At 37.6% G+C, this 13,684-nt stretch overlaps 1 protein-coding gene across 1 annotated transcript in view; it reads right to left on the bottom strand.

Moving 5' to 3' along the window:
- Window positions 1–13,684, bottom strand: part of NRG3 (neuregulin 3) — a 343,134-nt gene that overhangs the window by 202,116 nt on the left and 127,334 nt on the right. The window lies entirely within an intron of this gene.

The raw sequence follows: 13,684 nt of genomic DNA, 5'->3' as shown, positions 1-13,684 counted from the left end.
CTTGATTACAGGTAGAACTGTTGGCTGCTACTATGGAATATTTCGTTAGATAATTAGATTTGGAATAGACTGACAGTATGTCAGGGTGAGCTATCATTTTTGTCTTCTAATAGATCTCTTTAACCTTTCCAATCCAGTTGGATTAATCAACAATGAAGTGAAATTTTCAGAGGAAGATGCCTGATTGACACACATTTTAATTTTCTTCACTATGACAAGGTTTTGTTTAATGAAGTGTGATTTTCAAAGTAGATTATGATTTCCACAAAGTCATGGTTTATTCTTCATATTCAATCTTAAATCAAAATCTTAAATTCCTAGTCACTTAGCAGGACCTGATATATACTGAAATAGTAAGATAACATTTCATTGTATACCATACAGCCTATCACATAATATTAAGTTGCCTGCTATCAAATTAATGAAGCAGGGCTGAATAGACATAGAACCTTGCAAACTCAAAGCTATACAAACACTTCAACTTGGTTTTGCTCATAACTGAATACAAGGTAAATATCCACCAAACTAACACGAAATCTGAAAACCAAAATACTGAACCACAAGACACCTGTAACTAGTTCTGCAAGAAAATTCAGATAATCCCCAAGAACTGTCAAAGTAACTTTTTTTGTTCTCAGTATATTTTTGAATAAAACACTTCTACAAGTTTTCCTTATATGCAGACTAAATTACAAAAGATTAATAAAACACATTTAAAAATAATAAGAAAATCCACATCCTATTCTTTGTATGCAACACTTTTTTGGTTTTCCTCTCCAGAGAGAAAATACTGTAGTTTAGTGTTTTCAGTGGAGAGAAAAAAAAATCCTTGGAATAAACTTTAACAGTCTTCCCTCAAATGTTTTTACAGATTCAGAACAAAAGGCCGTGCCCTTCTCCCCAGCAGAAGCACTTAGAAAAAAAGATGCAGGCTAAATAGAAACTATATTTTTAATGATTGCAAGCAAACCCTGAACTGAAATATATATCAAGTTCAATTTTGGAGACAATATAAGATCTTTATAGATGCAAACAGTTGACATCTCACTGTTGACATTTCAAGAATGATCAGCTTTAATGTAAAAAAAAAAGTCCTCACATAGGAAAGAGGTAGCTCAGTTATTTTTAAGGTCAGTTTTACCCAAGAGCACTAAAATGACTATTTACAACTTGATTAGGCAAAAAAATAACTATAAACCTGAGAAACCCGTTATATTTCTACTCCTTTAAAATATGGAAAACTGAAGGTAATGTTATTTGAAAACACTCATGATAATTCAAAGTAAAACTGATGAGCAGAAACTGAGCTTGACCCAGCTTTAGGGAACACAACACTTGTATTTGTCAGCCTGCTCTGAAGAAACAACGTGTGCAAACACCTTTATGAAGGCAGCTGCAATGCACAGACCAAAGGAACCTCAGATGTTCCCAAAGGACAAGAGCAAAATGAGGGAGATGGGCACCATCACAAAGCCTGGCTGGGGCAGTGACGCAATGAAATCTCAGAGCGCGGCGTTTGAAGTGCAGGAGACTCCTCTTCCACCATAATTAAATCAGGAACACCTTGTCAAAGTCAGCATTTTCAAGTTTTAGATTAAATATATTCTTTAGAAGTTTTGTTCTGCTTTATTTTAATTATTCCTCTGTTTAATATTAATCAACCCCTGTGTTTTATTTATAAATGGGCATAAGTTGCAACACTTCATTTTCTCCAATTGGACACAACCTTAAGCTTTTCTTTTGTGTTTTGTCCCTCGCCTTTCAAATTAAGTACAACAGTTGTAGGTAGTGATGATGCTGGCAGCTCCTCTGGCAGCCTTGGACTCTACTCCTAATGTTTAAAAGTACTCAGGAATTGGTAAATTGTTTTTTGGTGGCTTTGTTTGTGGTTTTTTGGTTGTTTTTTTTTTTTTAATTAATAATCTCATTAAAAGTCATATTTCAATTAGAGTCTTTTCTGGTTTGGAATGTTTGTGCAAGTCTAAGCAGGTTGATGCACATGGACACTTGGTACAGCTGAGCCGTGCACAGATCTCTGGGCTGCAGAGATCAGCTGTCCCACCTCAAAGGTCCTGCATTCCAAAGCTGTGTCACTAATTGATATCCTAGATGTCCCTGGAGCTGCTGGGTACTTTCTGCTGGAGATAACTCATCTATCCCACACATGAGTTTCATGAAAGTTACAATCCTGTTGTTATTTTATGCTGTATTCACAAACGCTGCTACAGCTTCATTAAATATTGATAAAAACAAAACCTAAAAACCGATTCTAAACATAACTGCAGAAAGTACAAAATAGAAAACACTGTAGAGACTGTACAGTTTTCCTGATTCGTTGTCTAATAAATAATAAATCCTATTGTCTCTTGTCTTATTTTACTCCTAACCAAACACTGAATTGACTTTTCTATTCTGGAATTGTCCTTCATAGCTTCAGAAGCCTGGTACATAAACACCACTGTATTGTGATATTTGACTTTATGGGTTTTTTTAAAAAGAACTAGGCATTCAAAAATTGAATAACACAGCTCCTTAATTTTTTTTTAGTCTGTGAACGTGTTAACAGTCCCAAATATTTATGGGTAACAAAGAGGAATTTCTGTTAAGCATTAAGATGTCCCTGAATTCAGTGCATATTCCTTAAGGTTTTTTTTTTTTTTTTTCATTTTTTTAACAGCCATGTGTCCAGGTGTTTCATGCAAATGAAGCAGGGGATACTGACTTCTGCTGGAATCTTTCCAACTAAGCTGGAATAAAAAAAATATATAGGCATTCTTGTTCTTATTTTTCTTGCCTTACTATATGACCAAATGTTTACGCATGATTCCCATACTCCAAAAATAGATATATCACTGCCAACCTTCGATTACCACTGTCTAATCAAACAAACCAGAATTCCATTCACGTTTCAAAGCAAGGCTTCAAGATCTCTTATTTATAAACACAGAGTTGGTTTCTAAAAAATTTCAGCCTTTGGGACAGTTGAAATAATCAGTAGAAAGTTTATAGATATTATTTTGTTTCGGTCCAAAACAACCTAAAAAAGTGTTAGTGAAGTTGTATTTTGTCTCATTAAGATGTTATCATACCTATACCAGTACAGGATGGCTCCTTATAGCTGATATTTTGGGTGATCTTCAAGGCATGATATGGTTACTAGAAATGCTATTTGCTCCTTCAAGGCTACCACTTGCAGCGTTTCCAATACTGTCTCGATATTGATAAACCTGCTAGGGGAAAAATGCAGGAAAAGAAAGAATGCAAGATTTAAATTATCCTGGGAAACAGCAGCATTCAGGGCAGTTGCTTCTGCACAGATTGCAGCAGCAGCCATTCCCATCCATCATCACAGCTGTCCTGCAGCATTCCAGCTTCAGAATGAGATTTTACTGGTTACATCTCGAACAAAGCAAGTTTCCTATGCCAGCTTTAAATGATACCCACACTCCATGGCCCTCTCACTGTAAACACTTTTTCCAGGAAGACAACATTGGCTGCTGTAGGGAGAAAACTAACCAAGGAGAACAAGAGATGGGAAGGCTTTGCATAACTTCTGTGACTGGCAAACACTCAAACTGTGCAGCCACAGAGCCAGTAACACAGGTAAGGCAAATGCTTTGTGCATTTCCACCAAGGAATATTAAGACACGGTTCATTTTAACGCCAGAGCTCACACAATAAAGGACTTTTTAAAATGCTGCATATTTTGACTACCACTGGGTATTATCAGCTTTACAGATTCTGTATCAACATGCAAACTGGCTTTTCCTTTATCTTTTTATCCATTTATAACTGATCATTTCCCAGAGAACCATTACTTACCAAGGCACCAAACAAGCAAGATGCTTATTTTAAATCCCTGATCCCATTTCTAAATGCACTGCAAAAACCAAGCCAGATATAAGCAACCGAATTTCCTCTGAAAACTCAGCTCTAGTTATCAAAAAAAATACCTTCTCAAGAAACCCCAACATTTTTTACAACATATTCTCATATCAATACTGCATTCTACAAGAAAGGCAGTGTAAAAAGTCAGGTAATAGCACATAGGTAGTTAAATTTTGTGATCGGTGAAGTCAATGGCAAAATATTTACAATGATACAGGCAGAACCAGGGCTCTCTGAAGTTCCTGTAGGGTCATCTAGTGCTTCTCTCCTGATATCTCAGAATTATGTGTGGTAGTCCAAATTAGAAACAGTCTTGCACAAAAAAATCAATCTTACGGAATAGTTTATATGTGATTTTGTTTATTCACTTACTGAACCTTAAAAAAACATAGAACTTAAAATTTTTATTCCTGTGCTTTTAGAAGCGTCCTGGTTTAGGAAGGGTATTTCCCAGTTTAGTGCTTCCCCTATTCCCTCTCCAGTTAGAAACACAAAAGGGAAAGATCACAGGTCTGGATAAGAGTGATTTACTGGAAACAGCAAGGAGAAAAAAAAGGCAACAGTAAGAGCAACAACACTGATAACAAAATGCACAAAACCGGGGCGATTCACATGTGAAATGTTCCCCAAGCCGGGGACAATGACAAACAAGGGGGTCAGACCCTCTGGCCACCGTGATTCCCCTCCCCATGGGGAAAAAAGTCCTTCCTTCTCAGATGTGAGAGCTCCTTTCCCACCCTGGCAAACAAGAGGTGTGCAGGGGAAGAAGATACCAAGTCCTAGGAAGACACTCATTAAGGTAGAAGGAAGGGAAAACTAATTTTTAGTGTTTATTTTGATTCAGCCTTAGCTGATGGTAGTTTTTTTAAGTTGCTGATATTTGCTAAGAAAACACTCTAGACATGGCCATTTTTAGTGCAAAGCAGAGATCTTGGTTTGTCAGTGCTACTTGAACAGCTGGCATTAGGCATGGACCTGCTGGAATAATTAAATTTAAAAATTCTAGTAAGAAATTATGAGAATTAAAAAAAGAAAAAGAAAAAAGAAAACTTCAGGTTTTTCAAATAACAACAGGCTTCTTGTTCTGAACTTACTTGAACTCTTTTGCACTTATTTATATATTATTAAAACCAGAAGATTAATTAATAATAGGAAAAGCATTTTTTTTTTTTCATGTAGAGAGGCTTGTATAAACAAGCAATAGAATTCTGGATGCTGATTATTCAAGAAGCTACCCCTTAGCCAGTTTTGTGCCAGAGAAAATTCTATTTAATCCAATAACAATTTAGAAGCTTTGATTGCATCATGATACAAAGCAAAGTTGTGCTAGAGATAAGGGACTCGTTGGAGCTGTTCTATTATCCTTCAGATTCAAATGCACAGATCGGTATAATTTAGCAACAAACTGAAATCAATACCCCCTGCTGCTTTTGCACAAAACACCTGGGCACATGGCAGTAAAAAAAATGAAAAAATAGCTTAAGGAATATGCACTGAACTCAGGGACATCTGAACGCTTAACAGAAATCCCCTTTGTTACCTATAAACACTTGGGTCTGTTACCACATTCGAAAGACTAAAATAAATTAAGGAGCTATAATATTCCGTTTTTTGAAGGCCTAGGTTTTATTAACTCCTTAAAAAAATCCATCTAGACAATGTCATTTACAGGTGTTGGCTTCCCAGTCAGACTGGGGGGGAGCTGGAATTGTTATCAGAGACAGCCTCAGTATCTTCCCTTTCCATTTCCCTCTAAGGATTACATAAGAAAGCTCATGTGATATTAACTCAACCAGCACATTCCTCGGAAACATTCCTCTGTCGGTAAAAAGCAGCTCACCCTCCAACAGACTGCTTTTCTCCCATCTCACCAGAGTACAGCATCACATGCACAACTGCAGAGAAAACACAGAACACTTCCAGAAGAAATTACAGACAGTCATCTCTCCAAAAATCACACATGCTCCCTTGTCAGCAACTCCTAAATTAAGTCTCTAAGTGCGACCTTGTTGTTCGTATTTTCTAAATGTTTTTGGAGTTTGAAATCACTATACACAAGTACTAATACATATCTTGAAAAACATATGGAAGCATTTTCAAGTTACTAGTGTGTTATTAGCAAATATCATGTTATTTGCTTGATGCAAAGAACTCTGAAATACAAAATTGTCTCTTACTTTCATGACTTTAAAAAAATCAAACTAACCAAGAATTAGTTCTACAAAGAAGGTACAAAAATAGCTCACCTAATGCTTTGCCAAAACAAACTTGAAAGCAGAAAAGGAAATAATGCCAGTATCATTTTGAAACGTAATATCTGATTCACATCTGTCAGAACTTAAATACTGAACCCTAAACACCACTGAAATTCATCTCTGTATGGGCAATTTGCACATCAGAGCCTGCATTCTCCTGTGCTGCTCAAATTGAAACCAGGGAAAGCTGAACAAATGGCAAGTGACTCAGGAGAGAGCCCCGTGAGACACAAAGGGCCAGAAGTTTGGTGTCTAGGAGCCAAAGAAACAGGAGTGACTAAGACTCTAAAAGGTTTTAGCGTTCAAAGTGAAGCATTACTCCGAAATTGAGTTATGACAGTTCTGATGAGCTCTCTAGGTGCCAGAGTGCTTCTGTCAATCAAATGTACCCAGTTATCCTTCAGTAGGACTTATTAATTGATCTAAAAGAAGCTAATAGAGGAAAACAGTGAAAAAGCAGCATATTAGAGATCGTGCCAGAAGTGGACCCATCGCCCACACCAGAGTTTCTCTGTTCTTTGACCGCTGCAGTCCCACCCAGCCCAGCACATTCACATCTCTGGAGACACCAAAAGCCCTTGAGACTGGATGGCACCACTGCACCACAAAGGGGCACCCTCCTGGGGATGTGAAAATAGCTCTAGGAAATAACCTCCAATAGATGAAGAGACTGAAATACTGGTAAATCAGGCTACTTTAGAGCATAAAAGCAAAATAGTAAATTTATTTAAAAAATAAAATAAAATATAGACTTTAAAAGTGCAAGCAAAACTTATGAGGGACACCCCAAACCAGAAAATTCTGTGTAGGTTAAAAGATGCTAGAAGAAAGCAGATGTAGCACACATCTGTTACACAGGTAACCTAGTGAATCACATGAAACCTTGTGAATCAAATCAGGAAGAAACTACAAAAAACTAAATGCCCTAAATAATTCAGTACTGCTATAACATGAGTATAAAGTGGTGTTACAATTATTGTTACATGCAGTAAAAAATCCAATTAACAGTCCCCCAAATCTTCTTCCTTCTTAGATCACAGCCGTCTTCTTTCTCCCTCGGCCTGTGAAACATTGTGTGGGGGTGGGAGTTCAGATGCAAGGACCAGGGGAGAGTAAGGGAAGGACATTAACCTTAGATCTTGAAGGCAAATATTTCTGTTTACAACAGAAACAGAAACTTTAGCTTGCCCAGCTCTTGTAAAAGAAAGAAATGCTAGAGCTGACAGAGAAAGTCTCATCACCAATGGTAGCTGGCAAGTGACCCCGCAGAGCAGCTACACTTTTTCAATCACAGATCTGTAACAATCTGTATTTGCACATTTTATCTATACATTTTATAGTAAGCAGTAGCAAAGGGAAAACAGTAACAGTGTTAACAGGTTGGGCTGCCCGGGCCTGATCTATGTTCTGAGGTTTACAGTTTTTCTGAATCATTTACCATTTCTTTAAAGTTCTACAGGAACTACTCAGCACCGTGCTTTCAACATTTATTAAATCACTTCTTATAATCACCGTCAAGGTACTGTAGGCTTAGAGGGAGATACCTAATGGAATAATAGAATTCTTCTAGTTATATGAGGAAACACTTAACGTTTTAATGAAAAATATTAATTATCAAGAAGATATGAGTAGGTTGTTTGACTGGCAGTGATGCTCTTTCTCCAAGGAATTGAAATAGGTCAAACAATACATTGACTAGAAACAAGGGAAATAAGAAAGCTATTTTGACTCTAAGCTTCTGCATATTTCCAAGGCATGCAATCTAAAATTTATTCATGACTTCATTTATAATTCTGATATCCTTGTTGTGTGGACATGCAAAGTCAGGCTATGAAACATGCACATTACTCTCCACATTCTTATCACAAAGAAACCCATATATGCTAAATTATGCTTTCTTTTGGAAATCTCATTTCCTCACTTTATTTCTTTTAATTCAATCTTCCAGAATAGAAAGCGGATGGGCATGAGAAGTCAAAGTGTCTTTGCAATAGTTCCCTCATTCTGCACTGCTCTGCCCTTGTGTATGGATAACCTCACAGGGCTTCTCTTACTCTCTTTCTCAGGTAAGGAGAACAATTTTCCATCTGTTTTTGACGTGGCACTAACAGAAGTTCACACACTGCAAATCCCCACAACAAACTACTCAGCTTTATTGGCCAGCATTTTCCAATGCCAGTAATTAGGTAAATCACATATAGCTTTTTAATTTATACACACACTGCTTCAGCACAGCCAAGAGTCAGTCAACTGTGGTAAGAAAGAGCTAGATAATGAGGTTCTCAGTGGGCTAACACAGCTTCAGAAATCAGACTGGAGTCAACAAAACCCAAGCTGGGCTGAGTTTGACCAGAGATGTCAAAGGGATGTCTAATATCTTAACATCTGTACAAATATTCCGCAATATTTTGGAGAATAATATAAATATGATTTTTTTTTATTTCATGAATCCTTGGCCTTTGACTCACATTCCAATCACATTTAGTTGCATCCCCCTCTGACCTTCAATTTAACATAAAATTACGAGTTCAAAATCTGTGATAAAAATCGAAGTCATCGTCTGTTAAGTGAAACAGATTTTTCTGCTGAATTCCCTGCAACTGAGACTATTATGTTGCTAAAAAAAAAAGTTTAACAACTGAAACTTGTTGGCTGGCTGCTTATCACTAGAGAACACACAGCCTTGGTGCAATAAACCAGTATACATATTCTTGTTAATGGTAAAGCAAGGAGCAAAGGGAAGAAAAGACGGAGTTTGAGACTACAAGGAAGATGCTTTCATGAAGACAGAGTATAATGCACTCTGAAATTTCTCTTGGGACCATTGCCACTATAAGCAATATTTTGTTGGGGTTCCTGTTTTTCACCGCAGTCTCCACAAGCCACAACACTGTAAAGTTGCATTTGGAAGCACATAAATGCTCCTACATCCAATGTGCTCCACAGTTCTAATTTTATAACCTGTCACCATACTCACCCTGAACAAAGTAACATATGCTCTTATATGTTATCAACTAAGTGCTTGGTTATTGAGTTTCAGGAGATGAAATTATTAGTTAAAATCTGCATTTCCCATTTCAGTGTGTTTAATTCATTAATTTTAGTGTTAAATTAAAAGTTAAGATGTATTTTCTTCCTATGGTGGAGGTGGTTGAGAGCACGGCTCACTGGCAGGTAAGGGAAACATGCACACAGCTCTTTTACATAATGCTATCAAGAAGATTATGAAACATCAGAAACTTAATTAACACCAAAGCTAACCACCAAAAGGAAGTCTAACCTATTTGCTTTCCACATTTAGTAATCTCTACAGCAGTTACATCCTTCCACAACCATCAAGAGAGTACATATAATTCAGTCTTTTAACAGTGACAGCAAGCTAGTAAATGAGTAAGTTATTGTCCTTCCTCTCTATGTTTTAAGTTCTTCCAACTCCTTCTGAGACTTGAGCACCAGAAGCACACAAAGCACTCAAGCCTTTGCATATGCATTTACTCAATGACTTATAAAAACATCTAACACCCCACCATCTTCTCCTTTTCTAATAATTCCCTCCTGGTTGCATACACGGAGCCTACAGCATTGCATACACATACCAAGGCAGAATCTGCACTGACTGTGGCTGGGTTCTGGTTACCATCAGCCACAGAACTTATCTTTCACTGCCAGGCACCTGTGGGCTGACACTGTGGCACCCTGAGGTGCATCCCACCAGCAATTCCGGCTGCCAGAACCTTTTGGGGTTATTGGGTACTTCTGGACATTGCAGCATTCATCCTTGGTCATTTCTGAGTGACTGAAGCATTACTGCAGGCAAGCAGAGTGCTGTGCAGTAAACACACTCTGCTTTTTTCAGCAGAATCCACTTGGTTTGGTGCGAGTTACGGTTTTTTGTTTTTACATAATTGAAGCAGCCTGTACAGCGCATCCTCCAACAAAACAGTTGTGAAAGCTTTGATTAAAAACATTCCAGTAATTACTTAACTCCACTGAAAATCGTGAAGGAAAAATGCGTCCCTGAGAACTACGACTAACTAGAATTTTCAACTTCTCAAAAACACTCAGGTTAATTTTCTATTCATTAATGACTAGGCAGACTTTGTAGGTCTTATGCACTGTCTTCCCACCTTTAAACTTTCTTTGGGAAAACTATCATATATTCTTTTAAATTAGATCTTACAAAAACCCAAACCAACCAAGGCAATGCAGAAAACTTACCTACCCTCTAATTTTATGTACCTGAGAAAACAGTGTAATTGAGGGACAAATAAATTCAATGGTCAGTTTTCCCCTCCAATGCTGCATGAACTCACAAAACCCGAGGTCTGCAGAGTGGGCTTCTAGCAGTGTAAATTCAGTGCTACACAAACCTCAATCTTCCTTCACACTTCAAGTTACAACAAAAACAGCATGACAGAACAAAGCCACCACTACTTGAATGTCAAAAAGGACAAAGGCGATGTTAAAATAGCGTCAACAAATTTGCACTGTAGCAACATTTCATGATATTCGCAATTTTCCCCTATTCCGCATTAGGAAAGGAGAAGAATAAAACATCTGTAGCAGCTTTTCTTCTTGCTCTGAGAAGCATTAAAATGCATTCTCACCCTTAAGTCCTCTCCACTCCATAATTAATTGACTTAGATAACACAGACTAAACACAATTGTAGCATTCATCTTGCAACAAAACTAGCCTTGAAATAGAAAACAGAAGTATTCCTTAGCTTTCCGACACTCCTGAATCAAATCCATGTAAACCTAGGTATTCTACCAGTGTTAGCTAGCAGAGAACATGAAATTTCATACACTGAAGTTGCATCCTTGTTTCATTACTCAGATTAAGCCAGTACATAATTGAAACTGAAATATCTCCTACCTTTACCCATGAGAAATTTGGGCAATATCACAAGCACTTTGTGTCTCACTGTACCGGTTTGATGGTTGCAAAGCAGTCAGCTTTGCACTGCTAAACAAAACAGCTTGAGGTTCAACAAATCAGCAGTGTTGGCATCGGATATAGCTCAAGTAAGGGGGAGGAGAGTCACTGCGAGATGTCACTGACAACTTCATTTCCACTTCTGTGCAAATTAAATGTAGGCTGGGGCACAGAAATGGAGCATAATTAGACATAAAAAGTAGGACTGCAGGCTCTGGTTGACTGAAGATACTAGTACAGGAAAGAAAAAGCCAATTAAACCAGCAGTTTAACTCACAAACTGCGGCATTAATAATCTTAATAGAACTACAGAACAACAACCGCAAAAGTCCAGTTCTGGAAATGCAACACTAAGCACCTGCAATTGCAGCCTAATTCCATTGCAAAACCTCTCCATTGGAAAATGCATCATATACACTGCTCTAGTGCCACCACATTGGAGAAAAACAAATATACAAGGAACAGATGTGATCACTGAAATACGAGAATGCAATATGAGCAATTAACAATTAGTTGAGAAAAGGTAACAGGAAGACTACATTATCCTCTTTCAATGGCTTCTAATTTTTAAAGCTGATATATACAACTGAATAACTGTTCTAACTCAGACCACTGATACATCTTTCAACTGCTAACCAGAATAATAAGCACAGTATTTCACAATCATTATTGTGTTAGGCCATTTTTAATGACATTTTATAACTAGTAGGAGATTTATTGTCTACTCAGAAGCTGCCCACTAGGCAGCAAACTTATCACTACTGCAGCTGCCTCTGAATTTGTCATGTTACAAAGCTGACTCAGACAGCGATTTCGTGCCAGAAGATCTTTGGCAGCAGCAGCAAAAATCCTAGTAATATCCTCTGGAAAGCACAACTGCTACTCTTGGAAGGGTGGAAAAGACCAAGAAAAAAAATCAGCTGATAAATCAGATAAGCTAGTTTCAAAATGCTTCAGTAATCACTGTCAGAAGTTCACACGAGATAAACCCGATCACTAATCAATTCTTCTAACAGCATCCCATTTCAGGTTTGTGGAAAGAAGTCCAGGCAGAAATGCTCTTTACAGTGTTTTGCTCCCTCCTCTTCCACTGAATGGTTAACTATTGACTTGGTTTCTCCAGCCATGTTGCTTTTTAAATTATTCTCATGTTATGTTGCCCAGGTCAGACCAATAAGTACACACATAGTTAAATATGTGAGGCTTTAAATAATGGGAACGTGGATTCAAACAATGGTTCTTCACACAAATAGCTCACCCAGTTAATCAAGGTTCAAACTGAGTGCTTAACTGCGACAGCCAAGACACAACTGTCTGCTCACATTGAGATATATTTGCTTCTCAGCCATTCCTAAGAAAACATAAAGATCATTTCCTTTACAATCTACCCTACTGTTCCCCTAAGCGAATCTTCCCAGAACAATGATTGCTTTATTGGTGCAACTTCTGACCAAGGACACCAGGAAAGGAAGTGGAATGAGAGCCTGAATGAAAAAACACAAATGAAGAATAAATCAATCAGTCAGGTGCTAAAGCATATTTTCTCCAAATATAAACGCCAAAGGCTAGCAGGCTGTAAAAGGATCAAAAAATACAAGGCAGGAGAAGGAAAGTTAAAAAGACATCAAACAAAAATTGTGGAAATTCAGGATGTCAAGAAAGCACAACAAAAACCTGCTCACACAAACAGCTAACAGGTCCCTTCAGGAAAAACACTGAGAATTACCAAAAAACCACCTAATATCTATCTTTATGTAAGACTACATTTTACATGGCTGAGATGTAACTCGAATGAACTCAAGGCCGAACAAGTATCATTCATTAAACAGTGGGGTACTTTAAGCTCATAAATAGCAGGTATGTAGTTAATAATCCAGTATCCAGTAACATACTTTATCTACTCATTTCACAAATCAGTTGAAATTTTACTTAATCTGCTTTAAACTAGGCTATAAGCATACCACTGCTTCTTCTCCAATTAGACCAATATTAAATCAAGATTACGGACATCAATTCTTTAAAAGTGGAAAGTCCCCAACATCTAACCAAACATTTAAGCCTGGTTTGGAACTACTCATTCAGATTCAAACTACAAGGTAGCTAATTTTGAATCTGGGATTTTTTTTTTTCCTTTAGAAGAGTTATTTTTACATCGCTTCAGCTTTCAATTTGTTTTTTGCCAACTTAAATTTAGACGGACTGCTCTAAAAAGCAGTGAAAAATGTGTGATGGTTTGGACCTAATTAAAACCTGAGCAAAAGCATGGAAAACCTGGGGACAGCACACAATCAGAAGTTCTCTACCACGCAGAGCTAGCGGAAATCTTTGGTTTCAGTCATGGTTAGGCTGAATTAGCCATTTTTTGCGCAGGGAAAAGCTTCAGAAATGAAAAGGTTACTTAAACAGATCCTATGCCAGCCCCCTTGAATAGGCACTGGCACATATAAGAAAGACATACACCCACATCAAGGAGAAAGTCAGAATTTCTTTCCCTGAAGCTGATCTCATTTTTTGCTGCAACAGCCTCTGTGGGGCACTGGAGGCTGGAGTGAGCTAGAACAAGCTAGAACAATTTTCAGACTATCTAGTTTGCATAAGCAATAAG

This window comes from Chamaea fasciata, unplaced genomic scaffold (assembly GCF_029207755.1).
Source record: "Chamaea fasciata isolate MVZ Bird 193981 ecotype frontalis unplaced genomic scaffold, bChaFas1.0.hap1 SCAF_9, whole genome shotgun sequence".
Classification (NCBI taxonomy): Eukaryota; Metazoa; Chordata; class Aves; order Passeriformes; family Sylviidae; genus Chamaea; species Chamaea fasciata.
Note: the sequence above shows the minus strand (reverse complement) of the source record. Positions and strands in the feature narration are given on the sequence as shown.